Source organism: Chenopodium album, chromosome 1 (genome assembly GCF_948465745.1).
Source record: "Chenopodium album chromosome 1, dcCheAlbu1.1, whole genome shotgun sequence".
Classification (NCBI taxonomy): Eukaryota; Viridiplantae; Streptophyta; class Magnoliopsida; order Caryophyllales; family Amaranthaceae; genus Chenopodium; species Chenopodium album.
Window position 1 is genome coordinate 20941869 of NC_137834.1, and position 22049 is coordinate 20963917.

Here is a 22049-nt window from a genome sequence, read left to right on the forward strand (position 1 = left end):
AGGAGGGTTGTTGTGGTTGGTTCTTCTGGCCAGCATTGGGGTGGTAATATTTCTGCTGAGTTTTTTGTGGCGCTTGTGATTCTTGTGGAGGTGGTGGAATTTTAACATTGGTGCTCCGGTAGGAAAGCTACGGATGATTTCGGTACCTAGGATTGTAGGTGTTGGAGTATGGGTTATTCTTCCTATAAGCTTGAAAGACATTGACTTGCTCCACGGAACTCCTGCAATCTTGCTCCCAATGATAAAAAATTCCAAAATTTTCACAGAAAGCCTCATTAGCATTATTATTAATTGCAGAAACATTAACTACATTTGCAGTACTAAGATTATCTAGTTTCTGGCAAATAGAGGTTAATTAAGCATGTAAAAAGGATATAGAGTCGACACTATGTTTCCCTTTATTAGCAAAGCCTCTGGGATTCCCATATTGGGAATTATGTATTGCCATATCTTCAATAACTTGACCTGCATCATCAACATTAAGGTTCATAAACCTCCCACTAGCTGCAAAATTCAATATTTTTCTAGATGAGTTTCCAATCCCATTGTAAAAGGCTTGGATCAACTGCCATTGTGCCAGATTATGGTGAGGGCATTCTCTTTGTAGATCCTTGAACCTCTCCCAAGCCTCATATAAAGTTTCATCGGCCTATTGGGCAAAGTTCTGAATAGCACTCCGTAGTACAGTTGTTCTCTCTGCAGGATAATATTTGTTATAAAAATTCAAAATAAGAGTTTCCCAGTCAGTTATACCAAGTGCAGTTCTATTTAATCCATTAAACCATAATTTGGCTTTCCCACTTAAAGAGAAAGGAAAGAGACTCTCCCTGATTTGGTCTTGTGTGACCCTAGCTTGCCTGATGGTATTACAGTACTGACAGTAGTCTGCAATATGAAGATTTGGGTCTTCACCCTTAGCTCCACTAAATTGCTTCCTTTCTATCGTCGTTATAAATTGGGGTTTAATCTGAAACTGTACCCCATCAAGAGCTGGAGTGGGAGTAAGGTGCGGAAAATCTGTAAGCTTTGGTTGTGAATAATCACTGAGCTTCTTAGGTACTGCCATCTCTGATTTTGGATCTGAAGATACCTCTAAGTCACAAGAATTAGTTGGAGGGTCTCGATGATCATTATTATCACCAGAACCCGCTAGAATTTTCTTGTAAAAATTCTTTTGTCTATGAAAGGATCATTCGATCTTAGGATCGAATTGGATGTAACCTGATCTGGAACACCTGGGCATAAACAAAGAACTAAAAGCAAATATGAGACTTGCCTCAAAGAACTAACGTTCTTTGAGACAAAAAGAAATAACCTAGACTACAAAAAATAATCAGAAATAAAAATAAAACCGTTTCTACGGCAACGGCGCCAAAATTTGATAGGCAAAAGTCGTAATCACCCAATCAAAAATAATTCCTAAATCCTCTAACTAATGCAGATAGGGAAGTAGGGTCGAACCCACAGGGAAACTGGTCTTTCTATTCCTAATTAATTTAAGCAATCTAAATAATCAAGTAACAATTTAATAATATGGATATAAAACTAAACTACAGAGATTAAAAGTAAAGAGAAAACAATGAAAAAAAGGCCTAGGCCATAGGTTCACCAATAAATAACATTTCAGGGTAAAACATAATAATCAATCACCAAAACATAAATTAATCAGATCATAAAGGGCTTTCCCTACGTATTACAATCACATAATTAATCTACCGGTATTAAATCTCATCTCTCGAATATCACTTAACCATTTATAAATTAACCTGCCTATTGAAACTAGACCAAAACATCAATTCTCATCTTTCGAATCTCAAATCAATATTGTCAAACTCATGCATAAAAGATCAGGCCTAATCTAGTCACAGACTAATAAATCAATCAATAGGAAATTAAGCTAGCATTGATAATCAACAACAATAAATTACCCCTTCTTATTATTTATGGATCCCCACAAACCTTAGAAATAAAACTACTCACACATAATTAAATCTAAACTAATCAAAGCAATAAAATAAGACATGATGAAAGAATTAAAATAAATAACTGAGATTAAAGTAGAAGAAATCGTTACCAAAGTAATCTGGAATTAAGAGTAGAGTAAAGAACAAAGTTGTAGAGAGAGAAACTAATCTAAAAGCTAAGTAGAGAGAGAAAATTTAAGAGAAGAATTAAGAAAGAGTAAAAGAAGATACTAAACTCTCTTAACGGAAAAGTATTTATATTAAGCAAGAATCCTAAACTAAAACAAACTTAAACGACGATTAAACCGCCTAATAATAACACGAGCTCGACCGGGCGAGGCACCGCCCGATCGGGCCCGCCTTTTTCTACTTCCAGGTGCGTCACTCGTGCCCGGCCGGGCGTGAGTTCGGGCGCCAGCTTTGCTTCCCCCGCCCGGCCTGGCGCGCCTTCGGGCGGGACCTCTAATGGCCAGGCGGCACTCTTGGGCCACTCTTTGGACTTCGATCGGGCTCCAATTCTTCGGGCCAATCTGGATTTCCACTTTGGCTCTTGAATACTTGGTCCAAAGGCCCCGGTATCACATATACCGAGCCCTTAATCACCGGCTCTAACCGGTCCTGGGCTTCAAAGACGGTCGTGTCCTCTTAATGTCCGTAGTTGCTCCGTGAAAAACTCGGATAACGCTCCAAATGTGCAATTTCCTACAAAACTCAAGAAAAACTACAAAAACACTAGAATACACCAATTAGTAATAAAAGTGGCTTTAAAGAGCCAAAAGCACTACTAATTATGACCAAGATACGGGGGAAAAATACTATATAAAATGGACATATCAATAGTATTGCCTGTATATTTTACACCATTTGCGTCTACAGGCTATGCTCAGAGTTGACGGGCGCAAGCCGCCATACACCAAGAAGAGAGAGGAGGTAAAGAGAGCTAATATATTGGCTAGGGATTCTAATGATGTTGCACAATATCAATATACAGTTAATGAACTTGAATCTAAAGTTATAGAAATGAAATAGGCGGAGAAAATCAAGGACCTGAATACAACTCTGGAGAAGGCCAAGAAGAAAACCAATGATGCTGAAACCTCTTTCAAAAAGGTTCAGGACGACCTCAAGGCTCTGCAGGGTGCCGTCCAACTACTCAAGCGGTAGCCTTCAGGCCAGACGGTGGAACTGATGCGCTTCATCTCCTCCGCCTGGGGTATCTGCAATCCATTATACTCAATGTCCCTTTGCCCCATTGCGAGAAATTGTAAAATTTCGTTGAACAATCTAAGTTAGAACTTCAGTCGGAAACCTGCTGAACCTTTGTCATCCGGCTGAGACATTCTTTAGATTATTTTAGTTAGTCGGCTATGAGTTAACCAATTGGGTTTTAATCTTTGCCGTTTGCATGAGTATAAGGCACTTGATTACTCGGATATGAGATACTGTCTGCAACAATTCTAACCGGATGGGCGTCGCCAGACGACTTACTCATGTTGGAACTGAAAAATTTATAAAATATAATATCATCTGGTCATTAGCCTCATAATTTTAACATTAATTTAGCTAATAAGTTTTTAACTTAGTTTAATTAATTCAGTTGATCGTCTGTGCATTGCACAAGCGTTACTTAATCATTAGACATGTATTTTTACGAGTTAATTAACAGAATTGAAAACAAAAAGCAACTTTTTCATTGATAGGCCTTTTATTAACAAAAAATTTACAAATCTCAAAAGTAGTACTTTTTCAAGTTGTCTACATTCCAAGTTTTGGGTAGCCGTCTGCCATCTAGAGTTTCCAGGCGGTAGGGTCCGTTTCTTACTTCCCCATATATCCAGTAGGGGCCTTCCCAATTAGGAGTTAGTTTTCCATTCTCATTGGCCTTACCGGTTGCCTCCATCTTTCACAACACAAAGTCCCCAACTTTCAAGGGCCGTTTGTGCACTCTTTTGTTATAGGCACGGGTCATTTTCAGACGGTAAATCTCATGACGCAAGGCAGCATTGCCCCTGCGCTCAGGGAGGGAGTCCGATGCCAGCCGCATGGCCTCTTATTTTGCATCTTCATCATACAGCATGACTCGTAGAGTCGGCTCATACATCTCAATGGGCAAGACGAATTCAGCACCGTAAACCATGAGAAATGGGGTTTCACTAGTTGCCCCTTTTTCAATCGTCCGGATGGCCTATAGGACATGAATTAACTCTTCAGCCCACAAACCACCGCCTCTTTGAATTTTCTTTTTGATGCCGTCTGAGATGAGTTGATTGAAGGCTTCAACTTGGCCGTTTTCTTGGGGTTGGCCAACTGATGCAAAAGAATGTGAGATCCCTTGATCTCCCAGCCAAGTCTTGATCTGAGGCATCTCAAATTAAGGGCCATTATAAAACACCATAGACATAGGTACCCCATATCGGTAATGATGTTCTTCTGGAAGAAAGAGATAACATCCTTGTCTTGATGCTCTTGACCTCCTCTACTTTTACCCACTTGGTGAAATAATCCACAGCCACTAGAATATAGCGCTTTCGGTCTAGTCCTATTTAGCAATCGGGACTTGGCTGTGGATTGCTGTCAGGTAAGTTGGAGGCTGATGGATGAGCCTGCCAAATCTTTGGCACTTGTCACATTTTCAGACCATTTCCATAAAATCTGCCTTAAGAGTGGGCTAGAAGTAACCTTGCCGCCTGGTCTTAATAGCCACGAATCTGCCGCCTATGTGGGAGGCGCAATATCCCGAGTGCGGATCTTTGAGTATTTTTCCCCATTTTCTAAGGCGACACACTTCATCAACGGCTTTAGAAAACCCGCCTTGAAGAGTTCTCCATCTTTCATCTCAAAATTTGCAGCACGCTGCTTTAATACGACCGCCTCCTAGGGTGAATGAAGGAGTGTGCCGTCTATCAAATATGCCCGGATGCCAGCCATCCAGGTAGAGCTTCGGTCAAGTACTCCAATGGGTTCTTCATCAGATATACTCCTTTTTTCCATTACTTCCCAAAAGACTGACCGAGGCTTATCACAGGAGGCGGAGGATGCCAATTTTGACAGAGCATCCGCCTGGTAGTTTTCGGACCTAGGCACTTGACTTAGATTAAATTCTTCAAGTGTCCCAGCTTCAGCTTTGACCACCTGCAAGTACTTGATCATAGCCGGATAGGTGGCTTCATATTCCCCATGGTATTAGCTAATGACCAACTGAGAATCTAAGCAGGCGTCAACTTTTGTTGCCTCTGCCGCTATGCAAATGCGGATGCCAGCTAGTAGGGCTTCATATTCCGCCTCATTATTTGAGGCCTGAACTTGAACAGTAGTGCATATTCATATTTATCCCTTTTCGGTGATTGATAGATTATACCTGCACCACATCCGTTCATAGTAGAGCTCCCGTCTACAAACACCTTCCAAACCTGATCAAGGTTGTCCGGAGCAACCGGCCTTGTCATTTTGACAATGAAGTTAACAAATGCCTAACCCTTCACTGCCTTTCTTGGTTCGTAGGTGATTTTAAGGCTTTGCATTTCAATAGCCCACTTGAGCATTCTGCCGCATGACTCCAAGGCTTTCATTGGCCGCTTGAGGGGTTGATCTGTATAGATCACAACCAGATGTGCCAAGAAGTAAGGATTCAACTTCTTAATATCCATGTAGAGAGCAAGGCCAAATTTTTCGATTATGGGCCAAGGTACCCGAGCTCAGCATTTATGAGAACATGGCTAATGAAATAGACCGGGAGCTGAATACCGTCTCTTTCGGCAAGGAGAACGACACTGAGGGTATGATCTAAGACGGATAAGTACATGTAAAGAGTCTCCTTTGGCACAGGGCTAACAAGCCTCGGCAAGGAGTTTAAATGTTCTTTCAATTTTTTAAAGCTCGCCTCAGTATCTTCCCTCCCCCCCATTCGAATCTAATCTTCTTCCTGATTATTTGGAAGAAGTAAAGGCATTTGTCACCTGACTAGCTGAGGAATCTCCCAAGCGTAGCTTGGAAACCAGTAAGCCTATGAGCTTCCTTGATAGTGCGGGGTGACTTCATGTCAATCACCGCGTGTATATTCTCGGGATTAGCCTCTATCCCTCCTTGATTAATCAAGAATTCGAGAAACTTCCCATACTCAACACCAAAAAAACACTTTTTTGGATTTAACATGACCTTATGCCGCCTGAGTGTGGTGAATATTTCTCGGAGATCAGCAAGGTGATCCGTGTGTGGCTTGGATTTTACTATCATATCATCAATATACGCCTCTACATTCCTCCCAATCTTATTAATGAAGACTGTATTAATCATTCGCTGGAAAGTAGCCGGCGCATTTTTAAAGCCAAACGACATCAATGTATAACAGAATAACCACAAGGGAATCTGGTGGAAGCCGAAGTAGGCATCCATAAAACTCATCAAGGCATGCTCGGACGTAGAGTCGACCAAACTGTCAATCTTTCAGAGCTGGTAAATGTCCTTTGGACATGCCTTGTTCAAGTTAGTGTAGTCTACACACATGCGCCAAGTACCATTCGGCTTCTTTACAAGCACCACGTTCGCAACCCAATCAGGGAAGTTAAATGGCCGAATAAACTCGGCGTCTAACAGCTTTTTGACCTCGGCAGTTGCCGCCTGACTTCTCTACTTGCCATGATTTCTTTTCTTTTGCCAGGTTGGCTTCTTTTTTGGATCAATGGCAATTTTGTGGACAGCAAGATCCGAGCTGATACCTGGTCTAGACACCCAAATGTTTCTCCCCAAAACCAAATCCAGTGATGAATACCTTTCACGTGATTTGATTATCGAACAAAGTGAAAATGTGAAAATCTAGTGATGAGGAAGTTTTTATTAAAATATCTCTTTTTCTACTCTCAAAAATATTTCTTTTCTTACTCTATTTATGAAAATAACCAGTCCAATTTGGTTAGGTCCATGATAAGGGTCCAATAGTAGTGTAGGTAGGTTAGGCTCGAAAAGAGCTTTCCAACGATATATGATAAGCCCAATTTTGATGAATAATAAGGAAGTTATGGATTAAATTAAATTAGGCCCAATGATTTTACATATGGCCCAATGATCTAGAGGAGGGCCTATTAATTATTTTTCCTAAAGTAATTAGGATTGATTTTTAATCTTCTAAGAATATCTAGAAGGTTCTTTCTAATTCTAATGAGATTAGGATTGATAATTATATTTTAAAGATGTTTTATTATGAATAAAATATGTGATTTGTCACAAATATGATTTTAATCTACTTAATGCAGAATTAGATGCTTAATCGCATTAAGAAGATGATTACGCGTACAAAGCGCGTAGTACTGTTGACTTAGCGGGAGACGACAAGGCTGTCGCCTGGTGCTGTTTCTATCGTCTAGCGCTGACTCCTGTCGTTGGTGACAGGAGGTATTTTATCCCAAATAGACTTGATTTGATTCCGAGCTATTTTTTCTATAAATAGGGGTCGTATCTCCCCGTTTTTAATCATTCACAACCACCATCTCTCTCTATTCTCTTTAAAAGCTAGAAGCTTTCTCTCTCTCTATTCTTTTACTAAACTTTCCTTCTCAAAAAATTCCTCATTCATTAGTTCTAGACGCACCTAGCCAAGTTTGAAGTTGTCTTAGCCCTAGATGTGAAAGGTTGATAATTTCTGAGGGTTTGGTCTCAAATCTCTATTTCAATTATTTAATTTAATTGTTTGATTTATTATTTTCCTTGAAGTTACTAACTTGGGTATTTTGTTATTAGAAAAAGATACGATGCGTCGAAGTAAGTATTTAATTGCTTTATTGATCTTTTGATATAAAATTCATTCTTAGATTATTTTGTTTATTCTTAGTGTCATGTTAGGATGTTTTATTGCTTCCTAGTATCATGTTTAGGGTATTAACTAATATTTCTAATGTCATGTATGTTTATGATGCTTCCTATTTCTCTCCTAATATCATCATGTTAGGGCTAATTGATCTTAAATGTTTAGAAACATGCTAGGGTTGTTATTAATCTTGTTAGTATCATGCCTAGGATCTTGCTATTATTTATATGCTTGATATACTGTCTTTGATTACTTGTTATGTTGCTTGATATTATTGTTATTGCTTGATCACGCCTTTTATGCATGTTTAAAGGGAATTTATACTTGTAATCTCGCTTAATAAGATAATTAATAATCTTGTTTAGGCTGATATGATTATAATCCAAGTGATCGCCCATAATAGAATTTCTTGTGCATTAATATTTAACAAACATAGATTAAACAGGTTTAGGTTAATTTATTGATAACATGTTTAGTCAGAAAGCGCACATGAATACGAGAAGAATAAAGTAGGGCGAGTTCAATCTCTTTTAGAATTAATTTGTACCTTCATCCCCGAACTTCCAGTCATAGTTCTAGACCTATTGGAGTTAAAGATCTCCTGGATTGTTGGCGACCCTGTGAACAGTTTACAAGTTCCTAAAACTTGTTGGCGACTCTTTTTCTCTAGCTTCCTTCCCTTTGGACGCCACCATGCTTAAATGTATGATCACAGTGGGGTTCAAGTGTGGGATGCTTGAAATATTCCATAACGTTTTTTGGCGACTCCACAGGAGAGGATTTCTATTTTAATTCATAAAATTTATTTTGGCAATAATTTAGAATGAGTGGATGACACTCGGAAAGTTCTAAGTATTTCATTTGCGTAATTTTGATTAACATTATTAACATAAGAATAAAAAGGTTCGCATTGGAAAGACCATCCATAATGCGTCAAAAACATAAGAATTTTACACGTAGGAAATTAGGGAAATATCTTTCACAACTAAAGCCGAAATAACGCTACGAAAAAAAACTGGAAATTCAAGAACAGAAAGTTCCCGAGGCATGTAGGAATTAGCGCTGAGTAAATAGAGTCATCGCCGAGAGATGGTTCTATCGCCTGGCGACAGTACTTGTTGTCTGGTGACAGTGACATCGTTTGGCGACATACGCTATTTTTTCGCGATGAATTCTTCCAATACCGAGCTAGAAATCTACCTTCTTGTTTCGACTAGTTTTCTAGTACTGTTTTCTCGATTTTACTTCTTGATTGAGTTTTTCCCTTTTTTCTGAAACCCATATGTGTTCTACATATGGCCATAACCCTCTGGGAATTCACGCTCCATCTACCCAATCGAACGCTCCTGTCAATGAAGGGTACATCCGAGTTTGTTGAATTCACCAAACCATGGAAGCGAGTTTAACTCGCGGGGTAACATCCACTCGCGCCAACCCTTCCAAAGGTAAGGCTTCCGCGCGGTGCATCCAAACTCATAACCATAGACCCTCTTTGACTAACCCATATCTCAAACTTTAGAGAATTAGATCCATGGTTAGGTTGCAAACTCATGGCATCATATTGTGACTATTTGACTACTTGTGCATTATTTGTTGTGCATATCTTATATGTGTTTCCCCTAACCATTTCTTTGACTTTTGAATGATTTAATTATATTAATAAATGACTAAAGGACTTTGCTAATTTAATTAATTAATGATTAAAGTCTAAATAAATTGATCGAACTTGACTTAGTACGACTTTTAGGCTTGTCCCTTTAGAGTAAAATACAGGAAACAGTCTTAGATCAATGTTCCAGCAATGGTGCAGAGGTCCGGACTGCAGTACCACGTGCTAATGATTAGTGCCAGGAGAAAATGTTGTCATCTAGCGCTATTCCTTAGCGTTTGGTGACAGTCTTGTCGTCTGACGACAGTCCATGCTTTTGTTCGAGTCTTCACGACAAGTCTAACTAATCAAATTATTAAAACGGTTTTATCAATTATTAATAACAGTAATCATGTTTAGTCCTTAATTGAGTCTAGGCACATAGTCTTATGGTCTCACATAAGAGTCAAAGTATGTAACTCACATTCACTATCAAAGCACACACATAATATGTCACATTTTGGCCATGTCTAGAGAGTCTTGTATGAGCGTATTTTCCGTCATTTTTTTAATGGGGTGAGTCGAATATTAATCCTCCAATTAACCAATACTTTTTTGAACCCTTACTTGATCCTAAAAAATACTCCCTATTTTTGCTTTTTGGTTTTTAAAACCAATAAAGTCAAAGTCAATTTGAGTTAAGTCATTAAAACAAATAAATGGTTTAATTTACAGTGCTTGGTAAAGAAAGGATGGGCGATTAATCAAAGACAATACATTTGTTCAAGTACTCCTTTTTGATAAACCAATCAGTCGGAATGGAAAATCCAAGAAGATAATGGCGTCTCAAGAAGAAGTTAATGAGCTTAGGAAGGACGTGGCCAACCTAACTGAATTAATGAAGAGTATAGCTCTTCAAATCTATGACCCTGTGAAGAAACAAAAACTGGAGCTCATGCAAGAAAGCTTGAGTAAAATATCCAATGATTATAGATTCTAGGGCATTAGCTCACAAGGGGTCTCACATGACAAGGAACTTCTTCCGCAAAAGTTCAATGCCAATGACATCCCTAGGTTCAAGGCAATAGATAATCCTTACTTCCACTTAAGAGCTTTCGAGACAATAATGAACATTAAAGAAATATATAGGAAAGTCTGTCATTCACTGTTTTCTTTATCACTTGAAATGTTTCTCAATAATGGTTTTTTCCCTTGAGAAACAGAAAATCTCTACTTGGGATGCCATAGTAAATTCTTTCATTGATAGGTATAAATGTAATATTCAAGTTGAAACTTATCATAGGGAACTTGAGATGCTTTAGAAAAAAGAGAATGAAGGTTTTACTTCTTTCTTTAATAAATGGAAGGAAACCTCTGCTAAGATAATTGAAGTACCTGCTGAAAACGAATATGTGAGATTATTCATAAAGAATCTCCAGAAAAAGTATTCTAAACATCACAAGTATCAAAGCAACTTGAACAATTTCAAGGCCGTTTATGACATTAGAATTAATATTGAAGACGACCTTGCAAAGCAAAAAACTGTTAACACTAACTCCAACAGTGGCTGGAAAGGAAAGAAGTACGACAATCCTTCTTCTTCAAAAACCACCAACTCAAACAATGTTAGCACCTTTAATCTGAATGAAGTCCTCGCCATAAATAATCAAGGACAAAGGAAACCATTTAGGAGAAAATTTACTCCTATTGGTATGAGTTATGACACCGCATTTGACCGTTGTAGACACCCATTTGTGTCTCCCCAAAACCAAACCCGGTGTTGAGTACCTTTCATGTCGAATCATAATCGAATGAAACAAAAGTGTGGAAAGGTCTAGTGTTGCGGAAAGTTTTATTTCTTTTCTCTTCTCTCTGTTTTTGAAAACTTTATTTTTAAGAAAACAGCCAATCCAGTTTGGTTGGTCCATGATATGGGTCCAATAGTGGTGTAGTTGGATGGGGCTTGCAAAGACCTTTCCAACGATATATTATAAGCCCAATTCCGATGAATATTGAGGAAGTTATGGCCAATTTACTAAACTGGGCCCGGTTTGAGCTTTATGTACGGCCCAATGATCTAGGGGAGGGCCTAATATGATTTATCATTCCTAATGCAATTAGGAATGGTTTTAGTCTTCTAGAATCTTCTAGAAGGTTCTTTTCATTCCTAATTCAATTAGGACTTTTCAGAGTTTTAATCAAGATCAAATAGAATTTTCGAAGAAATTATATTATTTAATCTTCCAGTACGGTAAACTTATCAGATTTTCGAAAACGCGTTGAAATCCAGTTTGGCGTCCAACCCCAGGCCTTGGCGCCTGGAACCAGGCTTGGCGCCAGACGCTAGCCATTGGCGCCTGGCGCTAGCCACTGGTGCCTGGCGCCAGCTAGCCAGGGTTGGCGCCAATGCTGTTTTGTGATCTTCAGACTCTGTTTTGTTGAATTATCTTTTTGGCTAATTTTCTCTATAAATATCGTATTAAAAACTCCGTTTTCATTCACGAGTTATCATCAACAATTAGTTTTAATTAGCATTCATCAACTCTCTTCATTCACAAGTTTTCATTCACCAACTCTCATCAAGATTTTCTTGATTATTCTCTCTCTTTTCTAAACTTTGTTTTCACATACAAAATTCCGCATTCGCAAGATCTAGAAACACCTAGCCATATTCAAAGTTGCCTTCGCCCTAGGCGTGAAAGGTTTTAATTTCTGAGAGTTTGGTCCCAAATCTCTCTTTCAATTATTTAATTTAATGGTTTTGTTTATTATTTTCCTTGAAGTTACTAACGTGTGTATTTTTTTATTAGAAAGAGATACGAGGCATCCAAGTAAGCACTTTAATTGATTAATTGATTTATGATGTAGGCATCATGCTTAGATTGTTATTTTAATTCCTAGTATCATGTCCAGGGTAACTTTAATATTAAGTATGATTAAAAGTACGACGCTTCCTATATTCTTCCTAATATTTATGATTGTTAGTATCATGTTAGGGCTAAAGATTTGATTTTTATTGCTTAGTGGCATGCTAGTGTTTGTTATTAATCTTGTTAGTATCATGCCTAGGATCTTGCTATTTCTATTATGCTCTAATATTAACATGAACATGATTATGATTATGATTATTATTATTATTATTATTATTTTTATTATTATTATTATTATTATTATTATTATTATTATTATTATTATTATTATTATTATTATTATTATTATTATTATTATTATTATTTTTATGATGATTGTGAATATTATTGTTATTATTATTTTGATGATGATTATTTTATTTATAATTATTATTCATGATGTTGATTATTTATTATTTTGCTTGATATATTTTATTCTTTATTGCTTGATCACCTTTTATTGCATGTTAAAGGGAATTGGTACTTGCAACCACGCTTAATAAGATAATTAATAATCTTGTTAGGGTAATTGTGATTATAATTCAAGTGATCGCCAATAATAGTTTATTTGTGCATTAATATTCAACCAATGACAAGGCAATAATCGTGTCGTTGAGCGACTACACCTAAGTCAAATTAATTTATAACGCTCTACCAACCTAATACGTGTATAGGGTAAATAGAGGGGTCGAACCACAAGGAGACATGCATAAACACCGCATTCACTACTTAAGACTTTAAGCTATCTCGGGACAAGAAGTGTGAATAACTAAGAGATTAAACTAAGGATTAAGAATGATTAAAGATCAATATAACTAAACACCAAGGGAAGTGGGTAGATGTAGACGTCACTTGATCATGCAATAACACAGAAGCAAAGCAATGGTAAACTAAGCATGCAAGAATATCGAAATAAAGCTTGATCTAACCGCCTTCCGGGGTTAATTGATTTCTCCTAACACAGCCTCTATGTTTCCACATTAGAACCATATATTAGGAGGTACTATTAAATAACAATCGATAGTAATGAACCTTAACTAAGTCAACTTCCGTTTCTTGTTAGCAAAGATTCACCTTTAATCAACCAACAATGTGCATTTGCAAGAAGATTAAAGAATATCAAGCATACAAAGACTTTAATCACCATTAACATAACCCCAACATCATAAGCATGAATCAATTAACAACTACACCATCCCCACACCCTTGGCTAGGTGACTACTCACAAATCATATTGAAGACAATATCAATCATCAAATCAATAAGCATCAACATGATCAATAAGCAAAGAAGGAAAATCAAAATAAGCAAACAAAGCTAGATACAAAAGTAAAGAAAGAGAGTAAGAGATTGCTCATTAATTGAAGATGAAGATTTACAAAGATTCAATCAAGCTCCTTCTTCAATATCCAAGTTCATCAATTGAAATCCACACTTTATCTCTCTACTAATGAAGTTTCTCTCTCTAGATTAAGCTAAAAAAAGTAGAAAATTAAAACTAACTTAATCTCCCCCAAAACGTTCTAAAAAAAGGGACTTATATAGTCCGTACAGAGTCAGCTGACAAAAGGAGAGGTCCGACCGAACAAATGGGAAGGTTCGGCCGGACTACAGGGTAGGTTCGGCCAAACCATGGGTAGGTTCGGTCGAACCTCCCTGATCCTGGTCTGGTCGAACTCCCGTGGTTCGGCCACTCCTGCAAAACTGCCAATTTTCATCTTGCCCCTGCCTCGAAGTTCGGCCGAACCACTGAGCAGGTTCGGCCACACCATCAGGAGGTTCGGCCGAACCTCCTCTGAATCATGCTTCCTCTAGCTTCTTTTAAGCTTAGCTTCCTCCTCTTGAAAATCTCGATGGTTCCTACAAAGCATAAGCATGAAAAGCACAATAAGAACAAAGCGGGAAGACTAAGAAAAGGGAGGATAAAGGAGAAAGAAAAGAGAAAGCAAAGCTAAGTAAAAATGCTTAGAAAGAGGGCCAAACAAGTGCAAACGAGGGGAGAATCCTTAGAGAAAAAGGATAAAAGAGTGGCATAAATGCCACTCATCAAAATCCCCCACACTTGCCTTTTGCTTGTCCTCAAGCAAGGAATACTAAAGCAAAAAGACAACACACACAACAAGCAAAATATGACAAGGGTTAAGAAAATCAATCAAGTTTCATGATGGGAAATGCTCTAAATGGACTCTAACATAGGGACATGAATCAAACAATGCTTACTTTTCTCAACTCAAAGAGGGGGAACACGTTCTAAGATGCTCATGGTTGAGGGAGACAAACCTAAGCTAAGCGTAGAGAACTAATGATTTCATCCTCTTCCCTAGCTCCAACCAAGACGGTCCGCATTCTCTCCACTAGCTTCAAATCATCCCTAAGTTAGCTCCTCATGGTTCCTCGAGGGAACCGGAAAAAGAAATTTATTGTGGAGTCATAAGGTTATCCCGACATCTCAACTATGCACACTCTTTCCATAGGGTTGAAATCTCTCTCCCTCCACCGTTCTTTGACCGCACTTCTCCAAGTCCAAGGGTCTTAACTTGGGTTGTAATGTCATGGCTAAGGGTTAAGGTTGGGAATTAATTTGAAAATTTTTGGTGGCAAATCCTAAGTGAAGCAAAAGAGTGGCTATCTCTCAAGAACCACCTAAGAATTGAACCTAAATTCAAATTACAACCTTCAATACAAAATTTCATAACATTACTTCATTTCTCTCATCATTTCCTCTTCCTTTTCCTTCCCCCTTTATTTATTTATTTATTTATTTATTATTTTTTTTTTATTTTGAACTTCATACGTTGCATCCTTCCTCACAAACTTTTTGCAAATATTTCCTTTCATGAACAACTTTCAAAATCTCACTTGAACCAATATTCACAACTTTCTTGCCCTAAAACCAACACTCTCGAATTCGAACCTCAAAAACCAATGCTTCACTAACTACAAGGGTTGGTAGAACATAGGCCGAAAGGTTTGTAATATGGCTACATCAAGAAAGGGGAATGAGGCCCAAATTGGTTAGCAAGTGGGTGGATGTAGAAATAAAAACCAAATTTATAACAAAACACAAAGAAAACAAAGAAAAATGAGAAGAAATGCCCTCTTCCTCCTTTAAAGTTGTTTGGTCACGATCTCGGGAGCTAAATACCAACACAAAGATTAAGACATGCATAGTTAAGGATCCAAAACGCCGCTCACAAGAGTGATGAAGGCTAGAACAAATGACGCTCACACGGGATAAAAATAAGCAAATACCAACCAAGGGAATCCTATTCACTACGGAGAGCAACACCATCTTACCACTTTCCCGTGAACTAAGGGGTTCAAACGTCATCAAGAGTTCTAAACCGGGCTACCTTAGCTTATAATGTGTCTAATTCAACCTTAAGCATTCTTAAACCGTGTAAACCCTCATCAACTAGGAAGGTAAGCATTCAAAGCCATGTCATCAAAAAGGCACATAAATTCTTGAATCCAAATGAATGAGCAAATCCACATAAAAAATGTTTCAACTTGTCATAGTCATGCTCGTTACACAAAAGAGAACAAGAAAAACACACAAAAGGGAGGAAGAAATTAAAAAGGTTCATAATCGAGGCATGTAAATCAAATAAATCCCAATCGACATACAAGTGATCGTTGATATCAACATCAACGATCCCAGGTTCCTTGGAACCAAAATCAATCAACCTCTAACCATTCAACTCTTCCTAAACTAGACCTAAACTAAGCACTCAAAGAAAAAGAAAAAGAAAGAGAGGAAAGGTCTCACCGAATGCCGCTTGAAATATAAGACAAGGAAATATATCCAATCTCACCAAGGGAGCTAGTGTTGCTCCTTAACGTCCTACATCTCCGCTTCAAGCTTCAATAAAGGTGAGCCAAACAAAAGAAACTACAACAAAACAAGAAAAGGTTAGAAAACAAAGAAAAAGACTAAAGAAACAAACAAAAAGAAGAAAAATTAATAAAAAGCTATCTACAAAGTTTGGATTAAGGGGATTTGGAGTTTCGGGAAATTTGGATTTTTTTTTTTTTTTCGGGAGCATCTCCACCTACAAAGACTCAGGGATCATCAAAGAAAATCATCAGAAATCAACAAAAATAACCATAAAACATCATCATCATCATCACATCAATAATCATAAAACATCACCATCTCATCACATCACCATCACAACATCACCAACATCATCACCACCGCCACAACGCCACATCAATACCACAAAGCCACTATCCTCACTATCCTCCTTATGTGCAAGCAACTACCCTATCACTCTACCTTCCTATGTACACTTCAACCAACCAAAAGGACATCCTCCCCCACACTATTCTTTTGCTCGTCCCGAGCAAAAGTGACAAGTGAGAAGATCGGGGGGAAGGGAAAAGTTCCAACAGCATCACTGGTTATCATCTCCTCGCCCCCTAGGTTGAGGGGGGTTGTTAGGATCAAACCCGGGAGTGTCCATGAAAGGGTGGAAGGGTTGGTTAAAGTGCTCATAGGGCCACCCTTGGGCACCCCAACCACCATCAAAAGGAGCGGGGGTGGATGCGGATGCCGGGTCATAAGCCGGATCACACCCACCCGGGCGATAGGGGTCGTATGGGGGGGTGCCAACGCGTTGGGTAGGGTCGATGGGACCTTCCCAATAGGCGTAGCAAGGGGGGGTGGGGTGTTGAGGGTCATAGGGTCCCCAATGATTGACCGGACCCTCTTGAGGAGGGTGGTAGGGGTAGTTCACATAGGGCGCTTGAATGCCCGCTTGCACAAGATTGTCATAATTTGCCCTCGCGTAGTACCCCCATTGCTCAATGGAAGCTTGATTGTCTCGACGAATATCATCGAGGGTACTACGAAGGGCATTGAAATCAAAAGGAGGAAAGGAAGAAGAAGAAGATGCCTCACCTCCCCCGCTAAGGGGGGGATTGATTTGCTCTTGATGGAGGACCGGTGGAGGTTGAGGAGCTCCACCCCGGGCTCTAGTTCGCCTCAGCTCATTGGGGATGATTTGCTGAGGGATCTTCCATTTGAGAGGAGCGGAGTGGTCCACCGTAGTGAGGTCGGGGTCCGGGAGGACACACCATTCGATCTCTTTATCGACTAGGAGGATAAAACGGCGCTTGCTAGTAGTGAAATTGAGGAAGCGGCTGTGACGGAGGGCGCTTATGGATAGAGCATAGGGAGGGAACTCGTCGGTGAGCTCTTCTCGGTTTTGGTGCACGGGTGGGAGCAATTCAAGTTGATCCTTGTATGCTCCACCCTTCAAAGAGAAAGCAATGATAGTAATCATGCCACCCATAAATATCACATCACCTAGACGGTTGTCCCTAGTATCCAAGAGCCGTTGGATAAAGGTGGAGGAGCATTGAAATTTTAGCCGTTGAGGATTGTCGGCCAAGAATAGGCAAGCAACCTCGTCTTTTACCATGGAGCCGAGGTTGGCTTTGAAGAACACGGCGTATTGTAGAAGCCGTACAAAATACCTCAAGGCTAAATGGATGATGTTGTTGACCTTTGAGGTATTAGTTTGGAACCTATCCTTGTTTGTGATGCTCCTCCACCACTCTTGCTCGTTGTAAGGAATGCGATGGGAGGAGGTCATTTCAGACGGGTGATCAAGGCCAATGGCGTGCCAAAAGAAGATCTCATTTAGATCACTCTCCGTTAGAGAGTGATCCTCGTTGAACATCCTGAAGTGTATAATGAGTTGAGGATCCTCATCGACATCTTCCGGCTCAAAAACTTCCTTGCGGAGGGAGGCAAGGAATTCCAAAGTCACACGCTCGTAAGTGTGAGCGTGGAGGTGGATGAAGTCGCCCCAACCAAAGTTTTGAGCCAACCTAGTCACCTCATCCAATATTCCCAGCTTCCTCAAAGTTTGAGGGCAAAAGAACCTTGTGGACCTAATCGGACGCTTGATGAGTGATGCATATATAGGCCAAAATTGCTCGTCCGGAGCAATAATGCCATGATCGTTGATGCCGGGAGGAGGTGGAAATTGTGTTGCTGAGGATTCTCCCACCCTCTTCCTCTTTGACTTTCCTTTTCCCTTGCCGAACATCGTGATTCTACAAATTCACCAAGAGCATATCATTAGATCAAATTGATAGGAAATGACATAAGAAGCCAAGTACTTAACCAAGGTAAAAATGTATGCTTGAGAGTATACAATTCAAGTCATGCATGAATACATTTGGACCAAGGTTTGAATAAGGATTCCTATGTCATTCCTAAATTAGTCCTAACAAGGTCTAGGTGAAATTTGGCATGATGTCCCCCTATTTTCATGATATCCAATCATCAAACCATCAAAATCAAGCCAAAACCATGAATAACAATCTCCAATAACATCCAACTCATGCATTTCTCAATCATAAAATGGTAACATGAATACCCTAGTATGAAATCAACACTCAAATACATTGAGATCAAAATAAAACCAAGGTAAACATGCATAATCATCATAAGAACATGTTCTACTATGAGCAGCCAATCAATTGCAACAAGTCAATCCAAAGAACCACATGAAATAAACAAGTCATTACTAATAATTTCAAGAATACCATAATTCACACTTAAATATGTAAAACATGGTAAAACTATAAGAAATTAAAGAAATAAACTTGCAAAAGCTAGAACAAACATACCACAATTGATTGGAAGGAAGTAAAAACCCAAAAACACCGAAGCACTTAAACCCTTGAAATTGGGGAAAATGGAAAAATGGGTTTGTTTGGTCGGAATTTTTGGTAGAGATTGCAAAAGTTGAGTGAAGGATGGAAAATAAGTGAGAAAGGATGAAGATTGGAGTGATTTTGATGGAGATTTGAGGTTGTAAGGGGAGGTGCAATGGAGGTTTAGAGTGAGAAGGAGAAGAATGGGGTAGGTGACGAATATGGGAGTTATATTCACGAAAATGCAGCAAAATAGAAAACATGGCAGCATTTTTTTTTTCGACTCTGAAGATAGGTTCGGCCGAACCGAGGGTATGTTCGGTCGAACCACAGTAAAGGTTCGGCTGAACTCCCCTTTGGTTCGGTCGAACCATTGCCAAAACTCTACATTTTAAAATCCGGGCAGAAAGTTCCAGCAAAATCGCAAAAAGAGAGGAGTGACCGAACCCAGGGAAGTTCGGCCGCACTACGAATTAAGTTCGGTCGAACCATACTTGGGTTCGGTCGAACCTATGCTGGAACTGCAAATTTTCAGATTCTGGCAGAAAGTTGCTGGAAATTTCTAAAAATTAAGGAGTGACCGAACCCAGGGAAGTTCGGCCGCATTACAGTATAAGTTCGGTCGAACCTCCCATGGGTTCGGTCGAACCTTCTACCAGAATTCAATATTTTTGTTTTTGGCAGAATGTTGCCATAAATCCTTGAAATTGCTGCAGTGGCCGAACATGAAGTGGTTCGGCCAAACTTCCATAAAGAATCACGCAATTAAAAATAGTCCGTTAACACACATCTAAACACATTAAAATCATGCTAGATGCAAAGTATATCTAAAACCCAAGCACAATCAAAACCCAAAAATCCAAACAATCCAAAGTCGTAGATGGAAAAATAGAAGCAACATGAAAAGAAAAAGTATAAAAGGGTTAGAAACTCGGGTTGCCTCCCGGAAGCGCTTTTGGTTAACGTCGTTAGCTCGACGTTCCTTGAGTTGATCAAGGAGGGTCGAATTGACGATGCACATCAAGAAGTGTCACAGAAACTGGTTCATCACTTGGGAATCCTTCATGATAGGGCTTGAGACGGTGACCGTTGATTTTGAAAGGAGAGTGGCCGTCTTGGGAAATTTCGTAGGCTCCATAAGAAAACACTTCCGTGACAATGTACGGCCCACTCCATCTTGACCTAAGTTTGCCCGGGAAAAGCTTCAAGCGGGAGTTGAATAGGAGGACCTTTTGGCCTTTGACAAATTCCTTCTTGACAATTTGAGCATCGTGCCAAGCCTTAGTCCGCGCCTTATACATGCTTGTGCTATCGTAGGCATTCATCCTCAACTCCTCTAACTCATGTAGCTCTAAAAGCCTTTGCTCACCCGCACTATGGAGATCAAAGTTGATTTGCTTGATTGCCCAATGCGTTCGATGCTCCATCTCCACGGGAAAATGACAAATTTTCCCATAGACAAGCTTGTAGGGAGTGGTCCCTATTGGGGTTTTGAAGGCGGTCCTATAAGCCCATAGTGAATCAATAAGTTTGGAGGACCAATCCTTCCTTGTCCTAGCAACCGTCTTCTCCAAAATCACCTTGAGCTCTCTATTGGTGACCTCCGCTTGGCCACTCGTTTGAGGGTGGTATGCAAGCCCTCGCTTGTGAGAAACTCCATATTTATCAAGTAGTCGAACGAAGGTGTGGTGCTTGAAATTCGATCCCCCATCACTAATTATTGCTCTTGGAACACCAAATCTCGGGAAGATCACCTTTTTGAAAAGGTTGACCACCACCTTAGAGTCATTCGTTGGAGAAGCCACGGCCTCCGCCCACTTAGACACATAGTCAACGGCGACCAAAATATACTTGTTCCCATGTGAAGAAATGAAAGGGCCCATGAAGTCTATAGCCCACACATCAAAAACTTCAAGCTCAAGGATGGGATTTTGCGGCATTTCATCCCTTCTAGAAATATTCCCCATACGTTGACATCTATCACAAGTTTTGACAAATATCCACGCATCCTTGAATAGAGAAGGCCAAAAGAGCATAGATTGAAGGACCTTTGAGGCGGTCTTTTGAGCACTCATATGCCCACCACAAGGAGAAGAGTGGCACATATGGAGAACACTTTGAACCTCTTCGTTGGGGACGCATCTCCTCAACAAACCATCGACCCCTCTTTTCAATAAAATGGGATCATCCCAAATGTATCTCTTGGCCTCGTGCTTGAGTTTTCGACGTTTTGTAAAGTGAAATCTGGTGGTATGGCACTACAAGCTAAGTAATTCACAATATCCGCATACCAAGGCTCCAATTTCACTTCAAGGACATAAAGCACATCATCTCTTAGAGCGTCCTCTATTGGCAAGCCATCATCTTTAAACCTTGCACCGCCCAACCTTGAGAGGTGATCCGCCACCACATTCTCGGCTCCCTTCTTGTCTCTCATCTCATAATCGAAGTCTTGGAGGACTAAAACCCATCTCAACAACCTTGTTTTAGCTTCCTTCTTCCCTATCAAATATTTGAGAGCCGAGTGGTCGGTATACACAATTGTCTTAGAACCAATGAGGTAGGTTCTAAACTTCTCGAATGAATGGATAACCGCTAGGAACTCCTTCTCGGTAGTTTTGTAGTTTCGTTGGGCATCATTGAGAGTTTTAGACAAATAATGTATGACATGAAGTTTCCCATTCTTTCGTTGTCCAAGAACCGATCCAATGGCCTCGTCGCTTGCATCGCACATGAGCTCAAATGAAAGAGACCAATCCGGACCTTGGACAATAGGAGCGGTGCAAAGGGCTTCTTTCAACCTACAAAAGGACTTATGACAAGCATCATCAAACACAAACTCCTTATCTTGTTTCAATAGGGATGTGAGAGGCTTAGCGATCATTGAAAAATCTTTAATAAAACGCCGATAGAACCCGGCATGGCCAAGAAAAGACCTCACTTCCCTCACGTTGGTGGTGGGAGGAAGTTTTTCGATGACCTCAACCTTGGCTCTATCAACCTCAATGCCGGCATAGGAAATTTTGTGCCCAAGAACAATCCCACTTTCGACCATAAAGTGGCACTTTTCCCAATTCAACACGAGGTTAGCCCTCTCACACCTTTCCAAGCAACGA

The 22049-nt window shown here is 39.7% G+C and overlaps 1 non-coding gene across 1 annotated transcript; it reads left to right on the forward strand.

The window, feature by feature from the left end:
• Window positions 1-578: 578 nt before the first annotated feature.
• On the forward strand, window positions 579-685 carry LOC145564746 (small nucleolar RNA R71). The gene has a single exon (XR_014094896.1). It is a non-coding gene; the product is annotated as a small nucleolar RNA R71 (small nucleolar RNA).
• The last annotated feature ends 21364 nt before the right edge of the window (window positions 686-22049 follow it).